Here is a 20000-nt window from a genome sequence, read left to right on the forward strand (position 1 = left end):
CCCCCCCCCCCCCATAGAGAAATGTGAGAGTTAATCCTCGGGGGTTACAGTTGTTTCTTCTCCTCTATCTCTCTTGTATTTCCGTATCTCTACTTCCTGACATTCTCTCTCCTCCCTCCTGATCTCCAGCTTTTCCCTCTCTTCCCGCCGTTATCCGGCATCCTTTCTTTCCTCTCTCTCGTTGAAGTCCTGATCTCTCCCCGTCTCTCCATTCCTCGCGGGCTCTTACGGGTTTACGAGGCGCGCTAATCTCACTGCGAACACATTTATCTCTCCATTCTCTCTCTCTCTCTCTCTCTCTTTTTCCTCCCGTCTTCTGCAGCGATGATGCTCGTGGGACAGCCGGCGTTAGATTCCAGCACGGAGCGAAAATTAAAAGACGAGAGGGCGAGCGGAGAGAGCGGGAAACCGAGACGACGAGGCGGCGAATATGAATTCGGGGTAAAGGCCAACGCCGAGGCGAGAGGAATCCAAATGAAATACAAAGGAGGGGGGGACGTATTCGGAAGATGACGCAATCCCCCCAAAAAAGTAATTTCCCTTCCCTTCTGAAAAGGCCATTTCCTCCTGGAAGTAGATCATTTTAAAGCGTTTCAAAATAAACTCCGTCAACTGACCTGATCACCTGGGTTCACGCTTTTACAAGTTAAAGTCCAATAAAACTAAAAATAAACTTTATTTTTCTGACCACAGGAAGTGAGAAGGTTTGAGACCAATCACTCTTTCATGGGTAAAGGTGTTTTATATATATATATGTATATATATATACAAATATATATATGTATATAAGCGTCTTTGTGTCTTTAGAAAAGCGCTATATAAGTTTGAATTATTATATATAAATATATTTATTTAAGCATCTTTGTGAATTTAGAAAAGCGCTATATAAGTTTGAATTATTATTATTATTATTATATATATAAATATATATATATATATTTGTATCTATATATATTTAAGCGTCTTTGTGTATTTAGAAAAGTGCTATATAAATTTGAATTATTATTATAATATATTTTTATATATATACTGTATATATATATTAGGGCTGTGAAACGATTACAATTTTTAATCGGATTAATCACAGGTTTTTGTGGATTAATCATGATTAATCACATATTACCGATATTCTCGGTATATTTTGTGAGAACATAGAGATTTATGACAAAAGACGGATATATACATTTATACATTCTTCTATACAATGGTGCTGCAACTCAGCAGTTATTTAGCAGTTTTCTTCCATATGGAACATTAATACATCTTCATCCTAAACAGAATGTTTAACCCTCCTGTTACCTTTCGGGTCAATTTGACCCCATTCAATGTTTAATGTCGGTGTTCTTTGGGGTCAATTTGACCCCAGGCTGTTTTTCACTGTGTCAAACATATCAGAAATATCAACTTTTTTATTTATTTAAAGGGCTATTTAGGTAGTCAACAAACAAACATAAAGTACCTCACACTTAAACTTGGGAAGCAATATTAATTCTAATAATTTTCTGGAGGTTTTAATTGCTGGGGTCAAATTGACCCCGAGGGTAAAATATATTAGTAAATGTAAAGGTAACAGGAGAGTTAAACAGAGCATTTTTCTCTTGTTTGTCAACCATTAACTCCACCATGATACAATCTAAAGGTGGACAGATTGACAAGTGACTTTTTTTTTGCTCGGTCCCGATGCGCGCGCACGGAGCTCTGTGGCGCCAGACGGAGATCGATAAGTGTTAACGCAACGCGAAGAGACAGAAATGACATGCTGCTGTGGAGATACGATCAACAACAGACGTTTAGTTTAATAAAAGAACAAAGACGTGCTCTAGAGAACATGTCAGGGGGCGGGCCAATCTTTTTAATGTCATGCGATCTACCGACACTACGCCGCGATCGACTGGCAGGTCGCGATCGACGTGTTGAGACCCTGATCTACAGGAAGTAAAAGTCGTAACAAGGTTTCCGGAGGTGAACCTGCGGAAGGATCATTACCGATGAACAGACCGTCTGCATGAGAGCGGACAGAGTTCAGATTGAAGTGGTGTATTGGAAGCTCATTTTGCAAGTGACTTTTTTTTCGTCCCGATGACCAACAACAGACGGATTGGAAGCTCATTCTGCGCATGCGTTAAATGCGTTAAAAAAACAAAACTAGTTAAACCTGTAATTGAATTAACTGAGTTAACGCGTTATTTTTCACAGCACTAATATATATAAAAATATATAATAATATAAATATATATAAATATATTTATACATATATATATATATATATATATATATATATATCTATATCTATAATTGTATATATATAAATATATATATTGTGCTTGCTTTGAATATATATGTATGTATATAAATACATATATATATATATATATGTATATATTTATATATATATATATATAGAGAGAGAGAGAGAGGTCTCCATCAGTCTGCTGGCTAATCGATATTGTTAGAGGGCATTAAAACTCTCCCTGTGTGTGTTTGTGTAAATCTCTGTAAACGGGAATCTTCTCCTCCCTAATTCCTGCTCCTTATCTCTCCTCCCAGACACCCGTCGGTGTCACATGTTGGAATATATATGACCTTAAAACGACTTCACGCTAATCCGGAGGGGAGGGGCCGAAGCCGCTGCACCCTCCTCTGCTTCTGATAACTTCATGCTCATTTTTTTTTTTTTGCAGATGTCCGACATTTTCCCGGTGAAGAGACGAGATGTAAAAAAAGACGTTCGCCGGCAGACGGCCGACATCGTGAGAGAGCCGCTCGCCTTTCTTCTTCTTGCATGATTAGGAATTAATACTTTTTAATCCACTGCCAGATTCCAGAGTGCCAACAAATTCTGAGGAGCAACCGTGACCCGGTTGACCCACTTTTTTGTAGGTCTTCACACACACACACACGCAGTACATCAGATCATTAGCAGATCAGAAAACAGGCTTCTTCTTCTTTTTTCCCCGTATCCGAACCTCTGACACACACACACACACACACACACGGCGGTTTCAGGGGACTTCTCACTTCCCAAAAATCTTATTCTGGAATCGTTCCACTGCGGCTAAACTCAATCCCGCGGTGATGCTGATGTAAGCGTTGCTCGTTGCCCGCGAGAAATTTAGAACACGAGTCGCATTTAAATAAAAGTGCCGGATACACGATCTGCATTGGGGGGGGGGGGGGAACTACCCGGGGCACGTAACTTGCCGACGGGAGGCAAAGACTCGCCAACCTGGAGTTGCTGCGTGGAGGACGAGATGAGATTCACTGCACCAGGCCTCAAGCCTCTGGGCGAGGAACAGATGTGTGTATGTGTGTGTGTGTGTGTGTGTGTGTATGTGTGTATGTGTGTGTGTGTGGCTTGACCTGCCCGGGAGCTGAAATACAACGCAATTTGGATCTCCCCCATATCATGAAATCACAACTGGCGAAGGGAGAGAATGGATGCTTGACCAAATATACCCCCTGCTGTCTCTCTCTTTGTGTGTGTATGTGTGTGTGTGCGTGTGTGTGTGTGTGTGTGCACGTGAAACTGGTCCAGAAATAACTGCGGATCATAGCCCAGGGCTGCCCCCCCTCCCCCCCCATGTATGCACATAAAGTCACGTAAACACACAACAATAAATCTGTTGCTTTCTTTCAGAAGGCACTAATCTGAGAGAGAGAATGAAAGAGAGATAGAATAAGAGAGAGAGAGAGAGGATGATGTGACCTGAGACTGCGTCAGATAAACACACATTATGTTCCATCTATCTCTTTTTATACAAATCTAAGACACACACACGGGAACCCCTCGTCCCTCCGACAGAAGAGGTCATCTGGATGAACGCCTCTTATTATGGGATATATCCGATCCCCCCTCCCTCTCTACTCGGTTTAGAGGTCAAAAGGTTAAACATCCAATCAGCAGCTAAACACCCTTTTTCTTTTCTTTTTTACCGAGTTACGGCCGAGAATCAAAAAGAGACACGTCAACGTTTCTTCACCATGGAGAAGAATCCCGCCGGAAAACCAGAGGAGGCGGAGCTTAAATCTGTGTCTGTCCGACTGATATGACGTTTTAAAGGGCAACATTTAAGCCTCTAATACTTCAACTTTTTCCGGTATTTGATATCCGGAAATGTGACCGTTATCATCCCTCTTTAAAAAAATAACTTATAGGAATTTTTTTTTTTAAATAGGGATGATGACGGTCACATTTCCGGAGATTAAACACCAGAAAAAGTTGAAGTATTAGAGGTTTTGGCTGTAATCCGGCAAAACAAAAAGATGATGTCATCTTATTTTATCTTATTGCTGTCACATTACAGTAATTATTCGCAATTTATAGGAAAACCCAAACATCAACAGACATGGAATCTACTCTCTCTATCTTATTGGTTTGGCTTTAATCCCCAAAAAAGTTGACGTATTAGAGGTTTGGGCTGTAATCCGGCAGAACAAAAAGATGACGTAATCCTATTTTATCTTATCGCGTCACGGTATGTTTGCATACACAGAATCACTTGTTGTGCTTAATCGTAATATTTATCTTCGATCTTTGGTGCATTTAACGTATCCGTGTAAGAATCAACTTTTTTTTAAGCCGCCTCCCACACCCGACAGTTCTTTCAGACGTGAACTATTCTACAGATTATCTTTCCTGCCTGCCTCCTGTCTTCCATTAGTCTTTTTTTTTTCCAGTCTGAAGGATTAGAATACTCTGCTCTGGAATCGGCTCGTCGGCCTGCCAGCCACCGATAAGCGCGCTCGGGATCGATTAGAATCTGCCCTTAATCTATTCAACTCTTTCAGGGCGAAGAAGAAGAAGAAGAAGAAGAAGAAGAAGAAGAAGAAGAGAATGCTTGGTGTGAGATGTGTGGTGACTTTCACCAGAGGGCAACATGCACTGTGGCACCAGATCATATTAAATACGACTCTTAGATCGTCCTCTTTAACACAAATACAAGCCAAACAATGTTCTATTCACCACGAAGGACGGAGAGAGAGAGAGAAAGAAAAGAGGATAAACAACACATCATTATGGAATTGGAGATAAAGCTCTCTGTGTGCTTCCTCCCATCACTCCCATTGCTCTCTGAAAAGAGAGGGAGGGGATGAACCAGAATGCTAAGCAGGCGAGGGGGACCCCGACCTGCCAAGACCAATTCACAGGCCTTTTGATTCCACACACACACACACACACACACACTCACACACACACTCCGGCGGCGGTTCGATTCCCCCGAACACAGAGCCTTTTAAATTGATCCGTGAAGGCCGAGCCATGATGATGATGTCAGTAGGAAATAAAAGTCCGAACGCACCTTTAGCTCATTACTGGTGTCGGGCACGTTGAGGTTTTCTCCTGTGGACGGCGACACAGATCAGCCTGAGAGAGAGAGAGAGAGAGAGAGAGAATTAAGATTAATCACACGTAAGAAGGACTATTTATTGAGGAGCAAAGAGTTCAGAGACGTTGCGATGACGACGTAATTAAACACGTTCATTAAATGCACCGTACGTCTCGTTATGTATCAGAAGGACACGAGTGAAGGTCAAAGGAAAGAGGAGATGACATGTTTGGTTTATAGATGTAGAATAAGCTTCATTTTTTAGGAAAGAGCACAACTACTGAGATATAATACTAAATGGAAACGTTCGCAACTTGAACGTCTTTTAACCTCTAAATGCGTGTAAAAAAATGGGTGTATAAAAACATATATATTCCAATTCGTTAAATAACCACATCGACAGAGACATCGGTCGGTTTCAAGATTTTATGTCGCCCTTCCCAAACTTTATTGCATTCCACTCTCCTCACGACTGCACTGTAGTAAAAGCACGAGTGGAGTGAGTAAAATATGAACACATACATATAAATATATATATATATATACATAATTCATGTGTTGACGTTCCCGGATGTACAGTACAGCCGCCCTTGGCCCGATGTTACGAGCGCACGTAACATCTGCTCTTTTTCTTTTTTTTTTGTCCACCGTTGTCCCGATTCATTACGGTTTCCATTCCTTCACGGCAACGGAAAATCTCATCGAGATTCGTGTGGCGTTCGTCCCCGGTGTTTCTAAACATATCCGACGGACGCCGCATGAATATAAAATACCTTCCATATGAAAAACAAATAAATACTGCAATCAAACTGAGACCCTTTGTGTATGAAACTGTGTCTCTAACCCGGAAAGACCCCCCCCCCCCCCCCCTGGATCTGAACTCGTTACTACTGGTCTCTACGATAACAAAGTTCCGTCCTCACGGAAAACAGAACAGTCTCTTCCAGTCGTTACTTCCGACGTAAGTTTATTTACGTTTTTTTGGTTTAGCTACGCGGCAAAAGTACCGGAAAAGGTTGTGGTTTGGATTTAAAGACGCATGTTTATCAAGGAAAATAATCACGCTAGTTACTTAACCGCTAGTTACGTAACTAGCGTAATTATTTTCCTAAATTATTTCTAAAATAATCACGCGAGATACATAACCGCTAGTTACGTAACTAGTGTAATTATTTTCCTAAATTATTTCCAAAATAATCACGCTAGTTACGTAACCAATAGTTACGTAACTAGCGTTGCACAGAGCGACTCCCCCGCGCCGCTGAAAAGGACTTTTTTACTATATTTGTACAAGCCTTCGAAAAGTGAAAAGAAAGCAGTCTGACATCGGGTTCCTCCAAAAGCAATGTTCCATCTTGTAATCATGTGGGCGTGATGGTGCATGAGTGAAGACATGGGGGAATCGGGGGTGGGGCGAGTTATACGTTATAACTTCTTAATGGCTAAATATCAAAAGGTCCAAGAACTGCCTTTCATCCCCCGAGCCGCGGTTCTTTTATCCACGTCTCGCAGCTCGGAGGACGGAAGCCTCGCAGGAACCAACCTGAAGACTTTCAGTGAAATCAACGTTTGTGTTTCATATATATTTCAGACCGACAACCAGATCAGACTTTTCACACTTTTACAACCTCAAACTCTGATGTTTGACACCTTTTCTTGTCCTACCCGAGTCATCGGTCCTTTGAAAAGCGCTGCTCTTTCATCTCCAACACAACTTCCCTCGTATTGCTGTTTAGTTTCAACCCGATTTTCTTGGTTCTATTCTATAAACACATCGTGAGAAATAAGAAAAAGAATTAAAGCTTTTTTCATGAATGCAACACGAGTAAATCAAGAAGGATTTTGGCAACGCTGAGTTTTTCTCATTTTCTTTCCCTTGAAATATCCAATTAACATGAAGGATGGATTAAAGTTGTTTGCGATACAAGAACGTGGCGGCGGCGGCTTTCAAATTTACAACAGCAACGACATCGCCGACATAATTAATAAGCGCCACGAAAACCTGTGGCTGCAACGGGACGGCGGTGTGTTTGCTATCATGCGAGTGTGAATGTTTTAGGCCGGCCGACCTACTCAAACTCTCTCACACACACACACACACACACACACACACAGTATTTGCACACACATCTCGTATGCGTGTAAATAAACAGCTTGAAATGCAGCCATCGGCGTTGCGACTGTCATTAGCTAAAAGGCCCGCAGCTGGAGTGAGACCAGAATAATTATTCTGATTATCGTCCTCTAGCCGAGCTCCAAACACATTACGCTCTCGGATTAAAATCTGGCGTTTCATCTAGTTCCTAAATCAAGATGCCGGGATTTATTCCATGAAAGCAGCGAATTGGGATCTCGACATTAAAGCCGGAGAGAAGGCTCGTGCTGAGTCGTCGTTTCTGACGGGTTTGCCCGTAAACGATCGGTCCATGAACGCCTCGTGAGAGTTTTGTGGTTCGGCGAGGCCGCCTTAGTCCTTTAGTGATCTCGACACGTGAAAGGTTGCATTTGCTTTCCGAGCACCAGGGTCCCTTCAGGAAACCCCTCATTTGTCTGACGGTCTGACCCGAGTAGTCCTGGTTCTGGTTCTCCCGTGGCCCCCCTTCCTTTTAGTGTGCCACGACAATACGGCCTTGAGCTTAAAAGACTTCTGTATTAAATTGAGATCCTTCCATATCCTTTTGAAAGAAAGCAATTACCATCGAACACCAATACGATAGTACCAGTCTAGTGTCCATCCGGCAACCTCTGAATCCCGATCCCTTCCCAGTTGATTCTTTTTTCCCGAGGCGCTCCGATAACAACGAGAACGTGATGTCGCTTTTACACGAGGCTGCTCCTTTTCTAGCCTCAACCAGTCCGGGGGTAGGGGTGAAGTCTAAAGACTTTTCTTTATCTCCTGCTCACTGTCTTTATCAGGCTGGACCACAGTCGACCATTTCTGGGGGGGGGGGCACTCGACTGCTTCCGAGGTTTCCCCCCGAAGTCATTCTTGACCCAGTTTATTTCATAAAGAAGCATTTTGACCTCTGCAGACATTCTTGAAGATACCGGACGGTTACTTTGGGGGTGCTCGTCATTTCGGGACCGCAATTTTTATCTGGGTCCTTTTGGCGATACGGAAATTCATATCGATAAAATCGTACGGTTGATAGCAAACAGCTTAAAAACTCGTTATGCCATCGCAATACATCTGAATGGGTGTTTTTCTGGAGGTCAGAAGGTGAACGTACTCGTGAATGTGAGAGTTAGCGACATGTGTTCGTGGGGTTGATGCTCTCAGTGTGACTGCGGTGAAATGATGCAAGCAGAATGTGATCGCGGCTTTGAGGATCAGCACAACGGGTGCAGCTGCCAGCCTCACACACACACACACACACACACACACACACACACACACACACACACACACACACACACACACACACACACACACACACACACACACACACACACACACACACACACATGCATGTATTGGCTTGTGGGTACTGGTGGATCCCAGCTGTGTCAGTGTTAGTCATGCGCCAGTATGCACTCACAGGTGCATGGGCACACGGACACACACACACACACACACACACACACACACACACACACACAGGCACATTTCATTGTGTGCACAAGCTGCTACCATCCATACCTGTATCTCCCTTTGCATGATGACGGGTCAGCATTTTACGAGACCTTTTCTAAATTTGGCACCGGCGTATTTACCTATAAGTCGCTCTTCTTCATCTGCACTCTTTTTAACTTATTTTTGGCCCACAGTTCCTTTTCATGTATTTTATCTTCAGGCACTCGCATCCCCCTCCTCCTCGTCCTCCTCCTCCTCCTCACACCTCCTTTATGACTCATTGCCGAGTCTAAAATAAAATGCTGCACAGGAGAAGCTGCTGCGAGTGGCGGGTACTTTGCAGGAGGATCGGATGCTAAGTATTCTTTTCTATCTCTGAGCTCAGACGTCCTGCTCCCACAATGACGCTGCTACTCCTACAACACTGGCTCGACACAGCCGAGGAGTTTTTTCCACTTCCTCTTCTGAAAATGCAAATACTTCGGTCAGAGGCTCTGAGACAGCTCCACGTGGTTACATAAGTCCCAGAGACTAAAGTAGGTGTGATTTCTCGGTATAGCGATAACTTCCCGTGTCCCCCGTGGAAGCTTTGACGTCTACAAGTTCACTTTTTTCTTATTGAAATATATTTTCTCATAAAAAATATATTTCAATATGAAATATGTTAAATTATTTAAAAAAATGTGCAACACAACTCTATTTAAAACCAATGTCAGTAATCATGTGAGCAGGTTCTTTTCATCTTCAATTTCATCTTCATCATCTTCAAAAAAACATGTCATCAACCAGATGAATAAATTAAAAGTAAAAACCAAAAGCTGGATGTTGAGCAAAATAATTACAACTTCTAAACTATCCCAAATCTTTTTTTTCTTCTTTTTTAAAATATCTAACAACTATATTTCATGTAAAGTTGATTTAATGATATAAGCACTTAAAAGCTTGTGAATGCGTGAACGATACGCGCGTTAAAATAATAAAAAGCCGACAAGTGTGAAATTTGACCGATGACTCCGCCTCCTTTTGTCTAAGCGAATCAAATTAGGGATTGGAAAATTGCTTGCTTTTGTCCGATCAACAAGCCGATGTGCGCGGACGTTGAATTTACAACGCGCCGGTGATGTAGAACGTGTGAATAATGTTGCGTCTGTTCCTCGATCGTATGAATCACGCGGCACAAATACATTTTATCGGGTTAATTTGAATTTCACGTAGAGCCGTGTACGTCGTAATTCGCGGGAGCAGATCTAGTTATGTCGTATGTGTACAGATTGTAAAGCCCGCTGAAGCTAATTCGTAATTTGTGATATTGGACTATATAAAATAAACTGAATTGAATAGTTACCGTTAGCCGCTCAGTCTTCTCGGCTAACTAAAGGAGCTAACGTTGACGGAGGTTTCCACAGCGATGCGTTCACACTCGCTTCTGTGAAATGAGATTATAACGTGACGATGTGGTCCCGGAGCACGTGGACTCAAGTAGTTAATTTTGTCCTAAAATTGTAAAAATTTCAACTCAACCTCCTCATTTTACGCCGAAAGAATCCCCAAAACAACGAATGAGATTGATGCCGCAGCAGCGGTGGAGACCGGTGGTGTCTGTCTGGGTATCAAAGAAAAGGAAATAAAAAGCACGACATCTGGAGCTGCGAGGCAACCGCTTTACTAGACACACACACACACACACACACACATGCTGGAAACCCCAACGTGCACCCAAACTCATCATGAACCCAACAGAATTGAGTTTTTTTAAACGCCACGCACAGAACCCGCACGCCGACCTCCCTCGGCGCCTCCACAAACGGATGATGACGGAGTGCGTAACTCGACGGCGAGGACAACAGATATATTCTGGTTGACGTGTTGACTTAGAGAGACGGGGGGGAAAAACGAGCGCCAGTCACTTAAGTGACGGGGGAGGGGGGAGGGGAGGGGAGGGGAGATGGATGATGGATAGAAGAGGAGGAGGAGGAGGAGGGAGAGAATAAAATGTGCTTTTTTACATATTCAGTTCTGCATGGCTACTCCGCACAGTTACGACTCGCCTCACTTGTCGATGATGTTTTTTTTATTGTATGACACACACTCTTACACACACACACATACACACATTAATAAATAATGATCTCTCACTACTGTATCTTGGGATTTCTTTTTCCCTCTTTAATGTCTGTTTAGAGCCAGACGGAGCTTTATTTTGAAAAGGTCATAGAAGTTAGGGTGACACGTCGTTCCTTGACATCATCAGAGCAGTTGCACGAGGACGCGTTGACTTTGAGTCTCTCGCTTCAAACTTCCTCCCAGAGGAGTCGTGCACGCAGGTGATTTTTTTCCTTCATGGCGACCCCTGATTGGAGGTCTCGTGGGGCTCTCCCCGCTCTTGACTTAACGCCTCATCATCATCGTCGTACCCCCCCCCCCCTTACGCCACCCCCACCCCCTGCTCAACAAAGGCCGTCCCTGTCCTGCCCGGCTAATTAACGAGTCCAGTCAGAGCGCCGATGAATCACCGGCATTCAAGCGCCCTCGTGGTAAAAGAGCAAAAAATGATTGAACCCCCCCCCCCCCCACCCACACACACACACACACACACACACACATAAAAAAAGGGAGGCATTCATGAGGCTGGCTGAGCGATGATACATGGATTAGCAGCGAGATGACATTTCCATCGGCGCCTCGTCGATCACCTCGGGGAAATTTTGAAAAGTGGACGGCGAGCGTGTGTGTGTGTGTGTGTGTGTGTGTGTGTGAATGACATGAAAACAGCTCCCAACACACACACACACACGAAAGATGAAGTTTGGGCACATGCATGCATTTAGTGCATTACCTTTTAATATTGTTGTGTATCCACTTCTTCTCTAATTGATGAATCAGACTTTTATTTTGAAAAGGCGAAAGGAATCGCAGTTTTCTTTTACTTTTTGAATGCAAACTTGACGACGCGGCTACGGACGGATGAGCAAATATACATTTAATGAAGTTTAATAGTTTAACGGACCCGTATGAGGCTAAAGCATTCATACATTTTATAAAGTTTAATAGTTTAACGGACCCGTATGAGGCTACCCCTCTTTAAGGTGGTCGTAGTTTACCAGTTTAATGAATGTATTGTGACCCAAAGGAAGAAAATAAAGGAGTCATTTAACCAGCAGTAAGTTTTTTCGACACTCCACATCCTTTCCTTCATTACGCAATCTTGAAATATTCCATTAGCGTTCCAATTAGCGCCGTCTGACAGGTGTCAGGTGTCAGGTGTCAGGTGACAGGTGACAGGTGACAGGTGTCCTCCTGGATCGTCCCTCTCGAGCTCAAAGGAGAGACAACGTGGATGATGGTAAAAAAAATAATATTAAATGATGTGCAACCTCTGCAGGCTTCAGGGCCGAGTCTGAAACCGAGGTTGCTCAAAGGCTCGGTGGCTCTGGGCTCGACCTTTTTGGCCTTGACTCTCTTCTTATATATCTATTTTTTCTTCTTCTTAGTATTCAGCTGCTGCTCTCTCGCAGCTCAGACTCTCTTATCTAAATCTCCATTCAGATGCAGAGAGAGAGAGAGAGAGAGAGGGAGAGAGAGATAATACAGGTCACTCTCCAATGACAACTCTAAAGGAGGAGAAGGAGAAGAAGAAGAAAGGAGCTGCTGCAGAAACAGCGGAGGTGGATTTCCGCCCCTAAACCGAGAGAAAGCACCGACTTTAATAACAAGACGCTTGGAGGTCAGCGAGCATCTGGTTGGTTCTCTAAGCGCCGCCATTATTTCAAGATCTGCTAAACGCGCCCGCGGCAACGATGACTGTGCAAAAAAAAATATACAAAAAACATCCCCGTCATATGCCCCGTGTCACGGAGAGCCGAGAGACGCCAACGCTTTAAAGAAGGCCGACGCAACCCGTGTGGGAACGTCGCTCCGTGTTCTGTCATTTTTTTGTGTTTTTCTTCTTCAGGATGTAGAGTAAAAAAAAAAAAAGAGGGTTTTATATGTTTGATTTTACCGTGATTTTAAAAATGTTTTATTATAGCTCACGGTTTACATACCTTTATCCTTTAAAAAACTAATGAAGAGACGTTAGCTGACCACCAACCTGGCTGTAGTCACACAGACACACACACACACACACACACACACACACACACACACACATATACACACAGACACATCATGAAGCAGGGAGAGGTGGAACATCAGAGTGTACAACACACACACACACACACACACTGCTATTTTTGAGTTATGTTCAGCCCTAATCTGGAGCAGTAGTAGAAACGAGAGAACATTAAATATAGACGGGTGGGTGTTTGTTTTATCATCCATCCAGAGTTGGGGTGGGGGGGCTTTTATAGACGCTCGTATATCTCTTTTGAATACTCTCAATCTTCCCTCCACCTTTACCTCTCTCTCTCTCTCTCTCTCTCTCTCTCTGCGCCGCCCTCGGGGCAGACGGTAAACTCTATCGACCAAATTGAATTTGGCGCCTTCTCAAACGTGTAATGATTCTCCACGTGAAGCAAGCTTTTCGGGGGGGGGGGGGGAGTCGCCTTGGGTCTCCTCCAGGAGAGAGAGAGAGAAGGAGAGAGAGAGAGGATTCAATAACATAAAAAACGCCAAACCAATCGCAATTGTTGGGCAAAAAAAGATGGAGCCATCAAACTCCTGTTCACCGTGGGCCTCATCAGCATCATGGCCGCCTCTTAAAGGGCCAGTGTACCCAAACATAAATGTATAAACTAGTCCCGAGCATATTGTTGCATAAATCTCTTTGCATTTGATGATTGTTTATTTGAGTGTAGAAATATTGTACGTGACAACATTTCTACATTTGATTTGAAACCTTCAAAATAAAAGCACGGCATATTTTTCTTTAATACCTTTAAGAAAAAGGTGATCATGTGTCTTTCAAGCCGTCAGGGGCCACATACAATGACATGGCGGGCCGCATTCGGCCCGCGGGCCTTGAGTTTGGCACCTCTAAAAGGGTCGTAGTGTGAAGTCGGCCTCCATCCGTCTCCTTTGTGCACGTGCTGTCAGATAGTCAGCCCCGCCCTGAGGGCTAAATGAAAGTTAAAAGCCTATTGAGTTGCCTCATACAGGTAATACAATGTGGTGTGTGTGTGTGTGTGTGCGTGTAATATGTGTGTGTGTGTGTGTAATGCGATACAGTCTTTTTAATTTGGGAAAGGAGACACAGTCAGCAGGCAGAGGTTACGACCTCTGCGCCTGAGGACACGCCGTGTAACCCAACATGAAATTGACTCCGAGGTAACGCAGGGCAACACGTGCGGCCGCTGTACGGCTGTATATTGTCAAAAATAATAATAAAAGGTTATTCTCCATTACAGAGGGGAATCAATACAGCTCAGCTTCTGGGATGCACTTTGCACCTTTTTCTTTATTTTATTTTTTATTATTGGCACGTCCTCCTCTCGTCGTTAATCTATTACTTCCTGTCGCCCAACGCAAAATAAATATATATATTTATATATATATATATTTATATATTTATATATATATCTAAATATATATATATATTTATATAAATATATATATATTTCTATATATATATTTATTTCTATCTATATATTTATATATAGATAGAAATATATATATATTTATATATATATATAAATATATATATATATATATATATATATATATATATATATATTCTGTCGTAAATCAACAGTCGGGTCAGTCGCTTTCGGTGAAATTGCCCACTCGGCTTTTTTAAACACGGACTCCGAGTCCTCTAAGCTGATTAACTGAGAACTGATGGGTTGTGCTTCTTCTCGGCGGTAATGACTCGGAGAGAGAGAGCGTGGCGGCGGCGGCCGCAGTCACCGGATCAATGAGGAGTCTGTGGTCATAAAATAAGGGTCGGCGCCATCAATTAGACGACCTAAACTGCTGCTGGAAAACCACCGGGGGAGAATCTCAAGTCACTTTATCTGGTTTCTAAACGTTGTTGTTGTTGTTGTTGTTTCTGCCACGGGGGCCAATTTCATTGTCTTTTTTTACCTCATTCCCCACATGTTACGCCTTCTTAAATTTAACCTTCACTCATTCAAATTTCAGAGGGGTGTTTTTATTGCTCCCAGTTTACCCGACTGACATTTTATATCTGCCCTCAGGGGTCAAAGGGTCAAAGGCTCCCTTTAGTTTCCTCTCCTGACTGGACGCTTACCTACAGGGTTCATACGCATGGTGACCAATGGGTTTCCAGGACTTTGAACCAAATTTGTATGACCCAAATTGTTTTTGTTAAATCTCCGTGTCTACATGAGTTTACATCTTAAATGACACAAATGAATGAGAGACAACAGTAAAACATAAAAGAATACACATTTATATAAATGTGTATTCTTTTAATCAAACTGCCTTAATTAACATATGAATATAACACATTTTCATTACTTTTCCAAAACTTTTGGGATAACAATTTTTTTCAAGGACTTTTCCAGGTTTATTAATAACCATTTTAAAATTACATGACTTTTCCAGGTTTTCCATGACCGTGTGACCCGTGTCTCTACCTGTACAGGTGCGTAGCGGTCGACGGGAACCCGACGGTTCGACCCCTTTAAATTTACAGCCAGCTCGCCACGTCTCTCAGCTCATTGGCCGATCGCTGATGGGTAATCCTACTCCTTTATTTAGACATTGATTAAAGTTTAGCCATAGGAAACCCTTATTCACCCTCCACTCTTCACTCCTGTTATTTAATTTCCTCATCATTGTATGTGCCCTGCACCTAATAGCCTGGACTGAGTACGATGTCAACACACACACACACACACACACACCGGCACTCAAACACTAGGGCGACGCTATAAATGGTTTATGTCGCAATCTTTGTCAAGCACTCCCCCCGCCCATCACAGTGTCACACACATGCAGTATACCCACACACACACACACACACACACATACGGTCACACACTCCCTCGAGCATCAGCCACGGAATTGAAAACCCACTTCAGAAAAAAATAATAATAATAATGGAGCTGTGGCAGCCCTGCAGCATGTACGTGCGTGTGTGTGTGTGTGTGTGTGTGTGTGTGTGTGTGTGTGTGTGTGTGTGTGTGTGAGAGTGTGCATTGCTGTCATCTTCCAAGTCGGTGAATGCATCCCTGAATGGTTGTGGCTGAAGGAATTTGACCTATTTGCAAAGACATCTGCGTTTGTGATTGTGTGATTGTGTGTGTGTGTGTGTGTGTGTGTGTGTGTGTGTGTGTGTGTGTGTTCGACAGGGAGTGCAAGCTGGGGTTCCCGCACATGATCAAAACGTGAACTCCCGGACGAGGCTGTAATCGGTTTTAATGTCTTCCCATACGGGCTCATTAACGTCCTGGTTCTCGTGTGTTATCCAGAAAGACTCGTTACAGCCGGCGATGTTTCCCCACACACACTTACAGGAAGACCTATTTCCCCGTGTACCGTAAAAGTGGACTGCGGCCACGTTAGCTGGCTAACGCACCACACACACACACACACACACACACCCTTAGAGGCAAACCTCTTTTCACCGTGTATCGTGAAAGTGGACTGTGGCAACGTTATCCGGCTAACGCACCACACACGCACATTTACCGGCAAACCTATTTCTCCGTGTACCGTAAAAGTGGACTACGGCGACGTTAGCCGGCTAACGCACCACACACACACACTTACAGGCAAACCTATTTTCCTGTGTACCGTAAAAGTGGACTGTGGCGATGTTAGTCGGCTACCGTTAGCCGAATAATCAGAAAAAAAAGAATCCATCAGGGTTTAAGAGGATCCCCGATGGCTTGTGTGGATCTACAGCCCTTTTATTTATTTTTTTAAATGAAGGCCTTTTTCAGCGATCGATGGATTGAAGTGTTGGGAGGTTGATTAGAAACACGATCGGAGGTCAAAGCAATCTAACGGGGGGCCCGGAGCTCGCTCGCGGTAAGACGTGTTTCAGGCACGTTCAAGGTGTACGGCAGGAGATTAAAGCTTTGGATTTATTTGTGTCGAGTCTTGCTAATTTAAATCAGTTTGGCAGTGAGTACTTTGAGATGCTTTAGTTCTACATTAATGGTGCAGAATGTGATGCTTAGAAATTAATTTATTCTCTTTTTATCCCACTTTTATTTTTTTCCGATGACCCGAAACCTTGTCTGGCTTTATGGCAAAATAATAAAAAAACACCACAATTAAATCTCAATCTGTAAGAGTAAAGATAAGGCAACCAAAATAATTTTGTTTGTGCAAATGTTATGGCTCCCGTGGGGCAATTATTATTGTTTTTCATTTAAAAGTCAGCGTAATGTTTGGTTTTGGTTTAATAAGCCAAACCCCCAAAGAAATGCCTGAAATATACCCGAAAAAAAGTGCGATAAAAACTCTGGAAATTCCGATGGGATAAATCTGAGGGAGCGTATGAGCGAGTACAGGGAGATTTAATTCAATATATCTTGCAGTATATCTTGAGGAAGAGAATTTTCAGTTATTATCGAGCTCTCCATCTTCTACCGATCTCGCCTAATTTCCCCGCTAATCCAATACAAATTGTTTTATTTGTTTTTTTCCCCTCTTCTCTCCACGAGCTTCGTAGCACCAGAGCTGAGGGTCTTCCGGTGTATTCAATGCAGCGAATTAAGTTTTTTAAATTCAATTTATCCCGTTTTCTTTTGTTTTATTTGGGGTGGACTACTTCTTTTTCCGGTTCCTAGTTGCCCGTGGAGTCCTTCGCCCCCCCGTGATTGTAAATATCTGTTTTTGTCCTCCAGTGAAAGCAAAGAGGGACCCAAAGTGGCTTCTCTGAGGACAAAGTGATGACAGACGTTCACTCCGCAATGTGACTCGAATCGACAACTTTCCATCCACACACACACACACACACCGCTGCTTTCTCCAATCCGTTTGATATACCATGTGTGTGTGTGTGTGTGTATAGAACAAGGCCACTTTGTCTGCCTCTACAGAGACACTTTCGGCGCGCCACGAAGATGAAGATGAAGAGAGAGGCATCATTACCTGGGAGCATGAGTTGGCATGATGACACCCATACGCAATACATTTCTGTCAGTGATGTGGGAGACACACACACACACACATTCTTTATCTATTTATGTGAAACTCAAAAGACAAAGTTTTGGCAACCACATAACTGAGTTGTGTCTCTTCCCAAGTGTCAATAAGTAAATTGTGTGATGAACGGATCGTTCAGTGACGAGACGTTGAGTTTAACCCTCAAACTTTAAATATTCATGTTAGAGTCGCGTCTCGTCCCCGGAGGACAGGTTGTCCTCTCGTGTGTCTGAAACACTCCAATCAGGGTCTCACCAGGAAGCGTCGCAGGTAAACCAAACACTTTGAGTTGAATAGGCAGAGAAAGAGAACTGTGTTCAGGTCAAAGGTCGCGGTGAAAGGCGTCTTCATGTCGACGTCCGACAGGAACAAACAGACACACACAGTAAAAGAAGGCTGTCAAACGAGTGCAGTGTGATGTAAATGCTGCTCGTTTCACGGCCTCCTCTTTATTTGTGCGTGGTGTGTTCACTGACCTCCTACTGTGTCTCCCTGTGAGTCCACACACACACACACACACACATACCATTACAAAAAACTGTCCCTTTTACTGCCGTTGATTGTAGTGTTATGCAAATGAGTGGCGTGACAGGGTCTCTCTCTCTCTCTCTCTCTCTCTCTCCCACTAAACTACTCCACATTGTCTCGACTTCCTCCCTCTCCTAAAACGGTAAGAAGTTATTGCCACCCTCCTCCAGGACCACCCAGACCCCCCTGTCCCTGGCCGACTGATCCGAACTGCAGCATGATGACCCCCCCCCCCCCAGTCTCATTCCCAAGAAAAGTATTTAGTGTTATGTTATTATAGTATTAGAGGAAGTAAATCTCTTGGTAACTATCCAATTAAACCGAATTGATAGATTCCGAGGCCCTCGTGAAGTTGAAATCTGATTTGAACCCATTTGGCCAGATGAAATCAGGACTGCTCTTCATTAGCTCCGCCTCTGTTTTTGCTCAAATCTGAAATAAATATTTAAACTGTTCTCCGACTATTTATTTGTTTAAATAATGAATACAATATATATATATGTATATATATTTGATATCTATATATTTATATATTTATTTATTTTATATCTATATATATATATCAATAAATGTATTTAATATATATATTTTTTTATATATGTATTTATTTTATATCTATATAGCTCTCTCTATATATATACATTTATTTTATTTATATATATTTGTTTTTATATATATATGACATTGTATTTATTACATATATTTATTTTTATTATTTATATATGTATATATATAAATATGTATTTTAATATACATAGATATTTTTTAAGAATAATAATACAATTTAATAAACATAATTTTAATAAAGGGGCTCTTTCAGGACATTCTTTAAAGAAATTCATGATTTTTTTCTCCCTCTCCTTTTATATTATTGATCTTAAACTTGTTTTTTAAAATCTTTTTCTCACAGCCCTCATTTTATTTTTGCCGCTCAAAAGTACATTTAGGGTTCAACAAGGAGACGAAGCCGCTTCCTCTCGCTGCCTCAGAGGTGAGAAGGAAAGGAAACGAGGGAACATGAGCAATGGGAGACGCAGCTTCGGGGAATAATAACAATAAAAAAGCAGACTTGGCTTAACAAGCCCGACCAATCAGAAGGGGGCCAGAAATAACTCGAGCACACACACACACAGACACACACACACACACACACACACACACACACACACACACACACACACACACGAAGGGAACTGGTGGAAAACTCAGCAAGATGAGGAGCACGTCTGCAGAGGAAGAAAGAAAAGTGGAAAACTCCCCCCCCCCATCCCCCTCCTCCTCCTGCAGGTACTGTGTGATCGCTGTCAGACTAGGTTTGTCTAACAGAGCTATTCACAGCTGGCAAACACACACACACACACACACACAGACACACACACACAGACACACACACACAGACACACACAGACACACACACACACACACACACACACACACACACACACACACACAGACACACACACACAGACAGACACACACACAGACACACACACAGACACACACACACACAG

General features: G+C 42.8%; 1 protein-coding gene across 1 annotated transcript in view; it reads right to left on the minus strand.

The window, feature by feature from the left end:
* cdh11 (cadherin 11, type 2, OB-cadherin (osteoblast)) overlaps window positions 1-20000 on the minus strand; it is an 84111-nt gene that overhangs the window by 33910 nt on the left and 30201 nt on the right. The window contains exon 3 of the mRNA XM_056434887.1: window positions 5301-5365. The gene's annotated coding sequence lies outside the window, so the exon portion shown is untranslated. The remainder of the gene's footprint in view (window positions 1-5300; window positions 5366-20000) is intronic.

This window comes from Pseudoliparis swirei, chromosome 17 (genome assembly GCF_029220125.1).
Source record: "Pseudoliparis swirei isolate HS2019 ecotype Mariana Trench chromosome 17, NWPU_hadal_v1, whole genome shotgun sequence".
In the NCBI taxonomy this organism is placed as follows: Eukaryota; Metazoa; Chordata; class Actinopteri; order Perciformes; family Liparidae; genus Pseudoliparis; species Pseudoliparis swirei.